Source organism: Columba livia, chromosome 2, assembly GCF_036013475.1.
Source record: "Columba livia isolate bColLiv1 breed racing homer chromosome 2, bColLiv1.pat.W.v2, whole genome shotgun sequence".
Classification (NCBI taxonomy): Eukaryota; Metazoa; Chordata; class Aves; order Columbiformes; family Columbidae; genus Columba; species Columba livia.
Genome location: NC_088603.1, coordinates 67090529 through 67101298, shown reverse-complemented (window position 1 = coordinate 67101298; position 10770 = coordinate 67090529). Strand labels below are relative to the sequence as shown.

General features: G+C 54.1%; 2 long non-coding RNA genes across 3 annotated transcripts; both read right to left on the bottom strand.

Moving 5' to 3' along the window:
• Positions 1–741: 741 nt before the first annotated feature.
• Positions 742–2781, bottom strand: LOC135578818 (uncharacterized). Of its 2 annotated transcripts, XR_010470943.1 has the most exons (4): positions 2064–2781; positions 1846–1953; positions 1609–1718; positions 742–1408 (listed from the first exon to the last, which is right to left on the bottom strand). It is a non-coding gene; the product is annotated as an uncharacterized LOC135578818 (long non-coding RNA). The 2 variants fall into 2 exon arrangements; XR_010470942.1 differs by having other exon boundaries at positions 1846–2771.
• A 2194-nt stretch (positions 2782–4975) lies between these two features.
• Positions 4976–10580, bottom strand: LOC135578826 (uncharacterized). The gene is made up of 2 exons (XR_010470957.1): positions 7605–10580; positions 4976–7409 (listed from the first exon to the last, which is right to left on the bottom strand). It is a non-coding gene; the product is annotated as an uncharacterized LOC135578826 (long non-coding RNA).
• Between the last annotated feature and the right edge of the window lie 190 nt (positions 10581–10770).

The window sequence follows — 10770 nt, the reverse complement described above, 5'->3', positions numbered from 1 at the left end:
CGCCTCCTTCCGCCCCCGTCTCCCCCCCGTCCCGCCTCCTTCCGCCCCCGTCTCCCCCCCGTCCCGCCTCCTTCCCCTCCCGTCTCCCCCCCGTCCCGCCTCCTTCCCCTCCCGTCTCCCCGCCGTCCCGCCTCCTTCCCCCCCCCGCCGTCCCGCCTCCTTCCCCCCCCCGCCGTCCCGCCTCCTTCCCCCCCCCGGCGTCCCGCCTCCCCTCCCCCCTCCCACTCGTCCCGCCTCCCCTCCCCGCCTTCCCCCCCCCGCCGTCCCGCCTCCTTCCCCCCCCCGCCGTCCCGCCTCCTTCCCCCCCCCGCCGTCCCGCCTCCTTCCCCCCCCCGCCGTCCCGCCTCCTTCCCCCCCCCGCCGTCACGCCTCCTTCCCCCCCCCTGCCGTCCCGCCTCCTTCCCCCCCCCTGCCGTCCCGCCTCCTTCCCCCCCCCAGCCGTCCCGCCTCCTTCCCCCCCCCAGCCGTCCCGCCTCCTTCCCCCCCCCTGCCGTCCCGCCTCCTTCCCCCCCCCCTGCCGTCCCGCCTCCTTCCCCCCCCCCTGCCGTCCCGCCTCCTTCCCCCCCCCCGCCGTCCCGCCTCCTTCCCCCCCCCCGCCGTCCCGCCTCCCCTCCCCGTCTCCCCCCGTCTCCCCGCCGTCCCGCCTCCTTCCCCCCCCCCCTTCCCCAACGTCCACCCGACTCTCCCTGACTCCCCCCTTCCCGACTCCAAAACACTTTCAAGGACACAAAACACAAGGCATACAAGTGTTTATGTTCAGTTTATTTTAGCTTCTTGAAGGCTGGTTAGTTCCTTGCACTTCTTTACGGTTGGTTCAGGTGAGTAGGTCTATGCTGCTTTGGATAGGCTGTTCTAGCTAAGTTTAGGGCCACCTCGTGGAGCAGCAGGCGCCCAGCCCAAATGGCCCAAAGAAGCCGTGGCAAGGGGCCGTGCTCAGCGCTGCAGAGGAAGGCAAAAAACCCCCGGAGACGCTTGCTGTCCCACCTCGGGGGGAAAAAAAGCCTTCCTCCCCCCAGCTGCGGGGCACGAGAGGCCATCTTCCTGGTGCTTGAGCAGCAGGCAGGAACCGAGCCAAAAGGGCCCAGAGGAGCTCTGCAAAGTGGTCGTGCTCAGCGCTGCAGAGGAAGGCAAAAAACCCCCGGGGACCAGTGCCAATCTGCCCCGGGGGAAAAAATTCCTTCCTGACCCCAGTGCTGGCGATCGGCTGTTCCCTGAGCATGTGAGCCAGACCTGGCTCCTCGTCCCATGCACAGGCTGCTCACGCCCCCCAGGACCTGCCCAAGCCCTAGCCTATCCTACCCTGTCCTACCTTGAGCCGGAGCCATCTCCCGGACTGCCGAGAGTGCCCAAATGCCTCTGACCTTCAAACACTCCTTCCGGTAGTCCTGTCAAGAATTCCTGACCGAGCCTGGGAAAAAAACCAAAATGCCAGAGATGAGAATTACTGAATGCAACAAGAAGACACAACAGAGATGACGGAGGAAAACAGCAAGAGGGGAGGGAGAGGAGGAGCAGAGAACACCTAAGTAAAGGAGACCCTTGCATCTCACCCAATCAGAGGAGTAAGAGAAGGGTTCCAAAAGACCAGGCTCTGAATAACAAGCATACCTCGTCAGGTTTCGTCTCCAAGTCTCCACACTTCTCCTTTTATAAGGCAAGGTGCAGATCCCACGGTGTCCTTCTGTCCCCGACGGTCTCTGGCGGTCTCCAGTGGGCTTCTGTGCACAGACACATACATCTAGCTCTTATTTTCTATATCTACATATTTCTATTAACTCTCTAGTCTGCCTACAGGGAGAAGGAGAGCGAAAGGAAAAGTCTGAATGATTTGTGCAATGTGAAAACCTTTTGCCTTGAAGGCAAGCTCCAGCGCTGTCCTCGGGTGTCCTGGCGTCTGTGGCGCTGTCCCCCGCTGTGTGGTGGCTCCTGAGGACTCCTCCCGGTGCTCTGGGGCTGCCGAGCAGAAGATGGCAGCGACCCTCCTCGCCTCTTCCCCAGGCCCCAGGGCAGAGGAGATGCCCCGGCATGAGGGCCGGGGGTGCGGGCTGGGAAGCCGGGCTCACCTGTGGCTCCAGAGCGGCTGCTGGTCCGGCCCATCCCCCGGAGGTGGCTAGTGGCGGCTGCGGGGGCGGCGCCGCTTGCGGCCAGGCGCCTGTTTGGGGGCTCTGGGAGAGCCCCCGGCCGTCCTGCGGCGCTTAGGGCACTGCGGCGCCGGAGGCGGTCCGGCCATGCTGGTGCTGGGCCCCAGCAGCCCTGCCTGAGGCGGATCCACCTCCATCGCCTCCTCCTCCTGCCGAGGCGGATCCACCTCCATGGGCTCCGCCTCTTCCCGGGGTGGGTCAATCTCCATGGGCTCCTCCTGCCTGTGGGCGGTGCTGCTGCTCCCGCCAGGCAGCCGCCGTTTGGGCGGCGGAGCCATCCCAGGGGGTCCCTGAGCCTCCTCTCTCTTCTTCGCGTCGATCCGGCGCTGTCGTCTGCGGCCTCTTCTCTCGGAGCGATGGCGCAGCTGGCACAGCTCTGCTCCAACTGCCATCACAGAGGCTCGTGGCGTCCCCAACGGCCGCTGCGGTGGCCGGCATGGCGGCCCCCGGGGCCACGAGGCCCCATTGCGGGGCCATTTTGCTCTGCAGCCCTGTCAGTGCTTAGATTTGGTTTGCCTCTGCTGGAACCGACTCATCGGCCTTTTGTCTTCAGCAAAGAGCAAGAGCTGCAGATCTTTGGACAAGGTGTCTTAGCAGCACGACCAACCCGGTCGCTGTATTGCAGAATTGTACTATGCTAAGGGATTCTGATCTTTCTTTAGTGCTGTAGTGTGAAGAATGCAAAACGTGTTTGAAGAGACAGGGCTTTTGTGGCTCCAAGCCACTTCTATGGATGGTCAAGCGTTTCCAGAAATCCTTCTTGCAACAGCCCTCTTGTGAGTCACAGACTTGTGAGTATTATTTCTGCTTGTTGTTGCTGTTTAATCTTTTGTTTGCCGAGGGAAAACTTGCTGTAAGATCTGTGAGCAAAACGTGTTTTTGGAATATTTGCCGGCTGAGTGGTGTCTCCCTCGGGCTTCATCTCTAGGGGTGATCGGTTCAGGGCAGCCGTGCCACAGAGTAGCAGTTGCACGACTGATACTTGTAACGGGGTTCCTCATGGGTCGCCTTTATTTTGCGTGGGTTGCGTGTTGAACTGCTGGGTAGTTAGTTTGGTTTGACATTTGCTGAAGGTCTAGGCAAAGATTTAAAAAAAGGAGCGGACTTAAAGAGAAGTATGTATTATTTTGTCATGCCATGTTGCTATTTGAAACCTGTGTTGGTTATTGGTGATATTCAAGAAATTGCCGAGACTTAGAGGGCAAATCTTGATGTGCTGAGCGGAAGAGTGCAAGGGGTCTGTTTGGTTGCCAGGTGGCTTTCTTGACCCATGTGGCCAGTTTATCAAGCTTACACTGCACGCCTGAGAGAGTGAGAGAGATCCCCTCCCTCCTTAAATAATGACCGTGACGCTAATGGGATGAAATACTCGTATCGATCAGCCTGGATGTCAGTCCAGCTCTGTCCCATCTCTGTCCCCCTTCCCCGATACGTCACATCCGTGGGCAGAGCAGTCAGAATGTCCTTGGCTCTCAGACCGGCGCAATTAAAAACATTAGCTCTGTGCTGGGGTGTTATCTCGTGTTCTCAAACTAATTGAAAGGTTTCTAACTCCATGAAGAAAATGAGTTCACTTTCAGTCAAACCCGCACAGTTCCGGGCACGGAGCCCTCAGGGCTCTGTCAGGGCTTTCTTTTCTCTTCTGCCTTCCCTTCCCTTCCCCCCTGCCCGTCCCCTTTCCCTCTCCCTTCCTTCACCCTTCCCTCAAAACCACTTTCCAGGACACAAAACGCAATGGATACAAGTGTTTCTATTTTATTTTGTTTTGTTTTATTTTATTTTAATTTACTTCATTTTATGTTTTTTCGTGTTCTGTTATTCCATGTCATTTCCGTTTCTCACTCTTTTTCAGAGCCAATGCTCACAATCCTTAACACAAGCCCACGTGTAGCCAGGAGCAGGCTGATGCATTCTTCAGTTTAGCTCGAACAAACAGCCCTTGCGGGCTGGCAAAGGCAAGTCCCAGAGCTGCAGAGAGCAGCAGCAGGAATGGAGGCCAAGCTTTGCCAGGTTCCTGAAGAGGGAGGACCTTGAGAATGAGGCGCGGGACTGACCATGCACCAAAGAAGAGGTATGTGGTACTGTGGGATCTTTTCCAAAGCATCACATGTAGCGATGGCGAGCAGATGTTTTGCCTTGCACACCTTGTTTGGCTGCTGTGCTTCTTGGGCAGGGTGCACGAGAAGCGCTCTGGTCCCTGCCAGGCGCTGGTGTTGCCCGCAGGGAGAGGTGCCGAGTGGCAGCTGCGAATCCTTCCTGTTCCTGACAGGACACCAGTGGCTGCTCCAAAGCACTGGGTCCCCATGCAACATCTCTGCGTGCTGCTTCCTACATCTGCCTTCTTGGTCTGTAACTTGCTTGGGTTTTGCTTGTTTCTTTCTACCTTGTTTGGTGTTCTGTTTCTGTTGTTGATGTTGTTTCCATTGTTGTTTTGGTTTTGTTGGGTTTTTCTAAGTTGGTTTCATTTGGTTGGTTTAGGTCAGTTTATACGTTTTTAAGTTTGGTTGAGGTAGGGGGTCTTAGATTGCTTGTTTCAGGTTTGATGGTTTAGCTTGGTTTCGGTTGGTTAGTTTAGGTGGGTTGGTTTAGGCTGTGTGATGTGATTTTCTTACCGCTGATCTATGTTGTTTAGCTTTGGAGGTTTACTTTTCTTGGTTTTGCTGGGTTCTTTGGTTGGTGCTGTTTTCTGACGCTTCTTTAGCACTGGTTGCGTTAGTTTGGTTGAGGTTTCTGGTTTTACGAGCTTGGTTCAGTTTGTTGCGGTCGTTTGAGGTTGGTTTGAGGCAGGTTCTTTGAGGGTGGTTGTGAGAGGCTGGTTGTCGAAGGCTGGTGGGTTCAGGTTGCTTGATGTAGGTGATTTTTGGTTGAAGGTGTCTTCCGTTGGTTGTTGTAGGTGGCGTATCTGAAGCTGTTTTCGTTGAGGCCGTTTTCAGTAGTTTGGTTTAGGTTTGTTTAGATGATTTTAAGTTGGTTGGTTATTTTAGGTTGTTTGTTTTCAGTAGGCAGTTTAGGTGGGTTGGTGGGTGTCTGTGTTTTCAGGTAGGTTGGTTTCGGCAGGTTTGGTTTACATTGTTTAGGTTGCCTGAAGGGTTTCTGTTGAGGTTGGTTCAGGTTGTTTGGTTTAGGTTGGTTTAGTTCCTTTTTGGTAGGTTGTTTTAGGCAGTGTTTTTTACGTTGCATGTTTGAAGATGGGTTCCTTCAGGTTGGGGTGGTTTAGATTGGTTGTTGAGGGTGCTTTAGGTGCTTTGGTTAGATTTACATGGTGTTTTGTTGGTTTTAGGTTGTGTCTGGATGATTTGGATGTGACTGCAATCTCGCTGGGACATGCGTCCCCCCACTAATCACCAGGCTCGATGGGGCTGTTTGTGCTGTCTCAGCAGATGTCCCCGTCCTCCTTCCCTGCTCCACGTGTTTCCCTGCCTTGCTCAAAGAGGACGACCTTCCCCGCTAGAGGCGAACGAACCATTGCTAGGTCAAGGGGATACGGTAGCTGCGCTGTGCTTGAGAACCTCCAAACAAGCTCAGGGTCCATTTGTAGGAGAACCTGGGGTAGTCAAGCTTCCAAGACTGCAGACACATCCAAGTGAGACACTGCATGGGGTAGGGTGGCTGGTGGTTGGAGTTTGGTTGTTGAGGTTTTTTAGGGGGTTTTAGCTTCGTTGTTGAAGTTTAGTTGATTTAGATTGGTTTTTAGCTTGGCGATTGTAGGCTGGTTTCAGTGGTTCTATTTAGCTTTGGGTTGTTTGCTTGAGGGCATTTTGGTCAGGTTGTGTCATTCGATTTCCTGTTTTTGAGGTTGGTTTAGATGGGTTGCTTTAGGTAGTTTTATCCTTTATCAGATTGTTTTGAAGTTGTTTGAGATTGTTTAATGGTTGTTTTAGGTTAAGATTGGTTGGTTTGGGTTTGTTTAGCTTGTTTGGTTACAGGTTGCTTGAGGTTGGCTGAGAAATGCCGGTTTATGTAGTTTTAGATTGTTTTAGGTAGGATTTTTTAGATCATTTGGTTTGGGTAGGTTTGTTTTAGGGTGTTTAGGTTGGTTTCTTTTGTTTGGTTTAGGTTGGTTTAGGTAATTTGTCGTAGATTGTTTAAGGTTCTGCTTAGGTTGTAGGTGGCTGATTGAAGTTTTTGAAGGCAGACTGGTTTAGGTTGTTTAAGGTTGGTTTAGGTGAGTTGTTCTGTGCTGGTTTAGGTAGGCTGTTCTAGCTAAGTTTAGGGCCAACTGGTGGAGCAGCAGGCGCCCAGCCCAAATGGCCCAAAGAAGCCGTGGGAAGGGGCCGTGCTCAGCGCTGCAGAGGAAGGCAAAAAAGCCTTCCTCCCCCCAGCTGCGGGGCACGAGAGGCCATCTTCCTGGTGCTTGAGCAGCGGGCAGGAACCGAGCCAAAAGGGCCCAGAGGAGCTCTGCAAAGTGGTCGTGCTCAGCGCTGCAGAGGAAGGCAAAAAACCCCCGGGGACCAGTGCCAATCTGCCCCGGGGGAAAAAATTCCTTCCTGACCCCAGTGCTGGCGATCGGCTGTTCCCTGAGCATGTGAGCCAGACCTGGCTCCTCATCCCACAGGCTGCTCACGCCCCCCAGGACCTGCCCAAGCCCTAGCCTATCCTACCCTGTCCTACCTCGAGCCGGAGCCATCTCCCGGACTTCCGAGAGTGCCCAAATGCCTCTGAGCTGATGGTCCTTGGGGGCAAGACTCCTTCCTGTGCCTGGTGGGACACCAGTGGGTGTTGCAAGCACAGAAGAAATGCCCTTGGTCTCTCCACTGCTATCCAGCTCAAAAGGATTTCCATCCGTGAGCTGAGCTTGGATGGTGGCCCTGCCCGCAGATCACCTTGCAGTGGAGAACCTCCAGCAGCCTCATGCAAGCTCTTCCTCCCTCAGCCCCTGCCCTGTGATTCCACCAGCTCCTCAAGTGCTTCCTGTGGGATGTGTTGCGGCTGCCCCCGGGCCAGCTCTGGCAGTGGACACGGGACCCGGCTGCTCCTTTTGGTCCTGCTCGGGGCATTGTGAGCGCTGCATTGCCGGGTGCTGGCATTGTGACACGGGGGTGACAGAGCCACGCGTGTGCAGTCCCGCCCACCCCAACTCCGCCCAGCACCTTTGGGAGGAAGCCTTTGGGGTGCTGGCCCCAAATCAGTCCCTGTCATCTACAAGACAGGGGAGTAATCAACCTAACCGTGTCCCTCTTTTGCCAAAACACAGTGTGGATTTGTTGCCAGTCCAGCCTTACTTCCAGTACTTCTTCCTACAGCCCCGTTACGAATTCCTGCCCAAACCTGGGAAGAAGAAACAAAATGCCAGAGATTACTGAATGCACCAAGAAGACACAACAGAGATGACGGAGGAAAAGAGCAAGAGGGGAAGGAGAGGAGGAGCAGAGGACACGTAAGCAAACAAGATCCTTGAATCTCACCCCATCCGAGGAGTGATAGAAGGGTTCCCAAAGACCAGGCTCTGAATCAAAAGCATACCTCGTCAGCTTCTGTCTCCAAGTCTCTCATTTGCTGCTCAGCCTCAGGTCTGCTCTGACAGTAGGCCACACTTCTCTGCCTCATTTCAGCATCTGGATGCTTCAGAAGAAATGTGTGAGCTGCTGCAATAGCCTTTGCAAGGTTGTGAGCCTAAACAGGGATGGGAAAAAGCGGAAGGGGGGGAAAAGGGTTAATGGGGGAAAAAAAAATCAAAGTTTCCCAGTTTTTTCAACAAATCGATTATTGCTGCAGATAGCATAGGTGATGACTTGAAGTTAACAGAAGAGCATTTTTCCCCTCCACTTGCCCTGTTCATGAAGCTGACAAGGCAGAAGCATATACTGTTGCTCCTGTGTGGGATTAGTCTCACAGCAATTACTGAGGCCAGCCTGTGACTGCTGACCAGGAGCCATCACTGCCCGTGTTTACACGGCGTTCGTGTCACTTCTTGGCCCAGCAGCACGCAAGACAATATCCCAAGAACGTATCTGCCTGATGGTGTTACAGAGTTCGAGCAAACGGCAGGGACCTGTGTGTGATCTGCCGCAACAGCTTTTGGAAGGTCGTGAGCCTAAACAGGGGTGGGAAGAAGAGGAAAGGGGAAAGAAAAAGTTAACTGGGAAAAAAAATCCACGTTTCCCACTTTCTGTCAACAAACTGTCCTGCAGCCTCTCTATTCCCCAGCTGACATCTAGGGAAGCCACAGTCTCAGCAGATACAATGTTACACTAGAACTGATACAAATCTTTGGTGGTTTTTTTACTAGAGGAGCATGTTTTACTAGGAGCGTGTTACTTTTAATGCCAAAATCGATTATTGTAGCAGATCGCATCATAATGATCGTAAGTTCAAAAGACGACTTTTTCTCCCTTCCTCCCGTACTGCATTTCTAGTATTTACAGAGGGAGAGAGAAAGGAAAAGGCTGAAGTATTTGTAAAATGTTAAGAAACTTTTCCTTTTTTCAGGCAAGGTGCAGGTCCCACGGTGTCCTTTGGTCTCCGACGTTCTCCAGTGGCGTCCTGTGGTTTCCAGCGGCCTTCTTCGGTCTCCCACGGTCTCCAGCGGGCTTCTCTGTGCCTGCATTTATAGCTGTTATTGTCTATATGTACATATTTTTCTAAACTATATTGTCCATAGACACACATATAGGGAGAAGGAGAGAGAAAACCAAAGTCTTAATTGTTTGCTGAAATGTGAAAACCTTCTTCCTTTTTAAACCAAGACACAGAGCCAATGGTGTCCTGTGGTTTCTAGCGGTGTCCTTCGGTCTCCGGACGGTCTCCTGCAATCTCCAGCAATCTCCGGTGGTCTCCTGTGGGCTTCCGTGTGCACACATTTATCGATTTAATTTTCTATTTTTACATGTCTTTATAAACTATACAGTCTGCATACACATATATAGGGAGAAGGAGAGAAAATTTGCCTCCGTTTTTAACGCAAACATTTGTCCAAAGGTGTAAGAACCATGTCTTTGAATTCCCACAATTCCTTCCAACAGACGTTTTATTTACTTCAAAAGAACCACCCTCAGAGGAGGAATCCCGCCACGGCACTATGGGACGAGGAGCAGGAACAGAGGTAACATAGGACCCATCTCAAGTTTGTTTCCACAACTCTCCCCAGGCACAGGATGTTTCGGAAAGATGGACCCAATTGGAAATCACTCTGCGTGTGAAATTGGGACCGTGTTTTTGAAACACGCTGTAGTATTGCTGGAGACACATCCCCTGGTCCCTCTGCTTCCAAATTTGCACGAAGCCTTGTATCAAGTCCCAAGCTCCATTCAAGAGAGTCTGGTTAGGCACTGGCAAAAACAGTGAAGAAAGGAAAACGAATATCCAAAAAATCCCCAAACGTATGCATATGACCAACCATACATCAGTAAAAAGAAATCAATAATTCAATAAAGAACACTGATAGTCAACAGAAAACGAAGGGACAATCCACCGGGTGCTGATCCAGTGCTCTTTCCCGTGCTGTACTCTTTGCATTTCATTAGTGGCTTCGCGGTTGTTCCTGTCACCTGCCTGCGCTGACTGGCACAGTCCCTGTCACTGCCCCAGCTGGCACTTCATCCCCCTCTGCTGCCGGATGGCACAGCAGCCCTGCAGCTCCGCAGCGAGTCAAGCCCAGCGTTGCATCTCCCTGCCCTGGTCACGGCGAAGGGCTCCTGTGCCCAGCCCAGCAGGGCAGCGGCATCAGGTGCTTGCAAAGGTTGCATTTCGCTCCAGGAGCCGAAAGCCGAGTTGTTGGGAGTGACCTGGGAACTCGGCTCGTTTGAGAGCCCAGCCTGCAGCCCCGGGACAGCAGCAGCTGTCTGTCCCTCCTCTGAGAGGCGGGGGCGTTTCTGGAGGGAGCGTCACCCTCCGAGGCAGAGGACAGAGCTTATGAAGGCTCGGTGCTTCTGGACTCTGACCCACCACAGGATGTGCAATGGCCGTGGAAGTGGAAACACCGATTTTCTTTAGTGCTGTAGTGTGGAGAATGCAAAACGTGTTTGAAGAGACAGTGCTCTTTTGGCTCCAAGCCAATTCTAGGGATGTTCAAGCGTTTCCGGAAACGGGTGTTGTTGCCACAACCTTCTTGTGAGTTAATGAGAAAATAGGGTAGGAAAAAAATCAGCACATCAAGTAGCTGTGACACACAGCACGGAAAAGACTCCACCGGCCACTCCACGCACAAGAAAAAGCCCGGTGGAAGGGCGGGGTGGCTCATCGGGGCCACCGGGCTGTCGGCAGCGGTTGTAGCGGCGGCAGCTCCAGGGGGCTGCCCGGCTGGAGAAGAAGGGACAGGGGGCGGGAAGAGTTTTTCCTCCAACTCTCTCTCGGGAGCAGCCAAACCGCGCGACTCCCGCTCGTTCCCGCCTTTACCGGAACACGGGGCGGGGCCGAGGAGCGACGGCTCCGCCATCCGCTCGTCGGGGCTGCTGGGTCGGTCTTTGCGGGAGGCGGCTCTCCCGGTGCCCGGGCTGGGCTGCGCTGAGGTCCGTCTTGTGCCCGGCGGGCGGGCGGGCGGGGAGGGCGAGGCCGCTTGTGGGCACGCGTGGGTGGCGGGGCCGGCGCCGCCGCTTGGCGGGCAGCTGGAGCGGGGGCAGCGGGTGTGCCCGCCGGGTCCGGCGGTGTCGGCCGGTACGGGAAAATCCCGTAGAAGATGGTTCAGACTTGT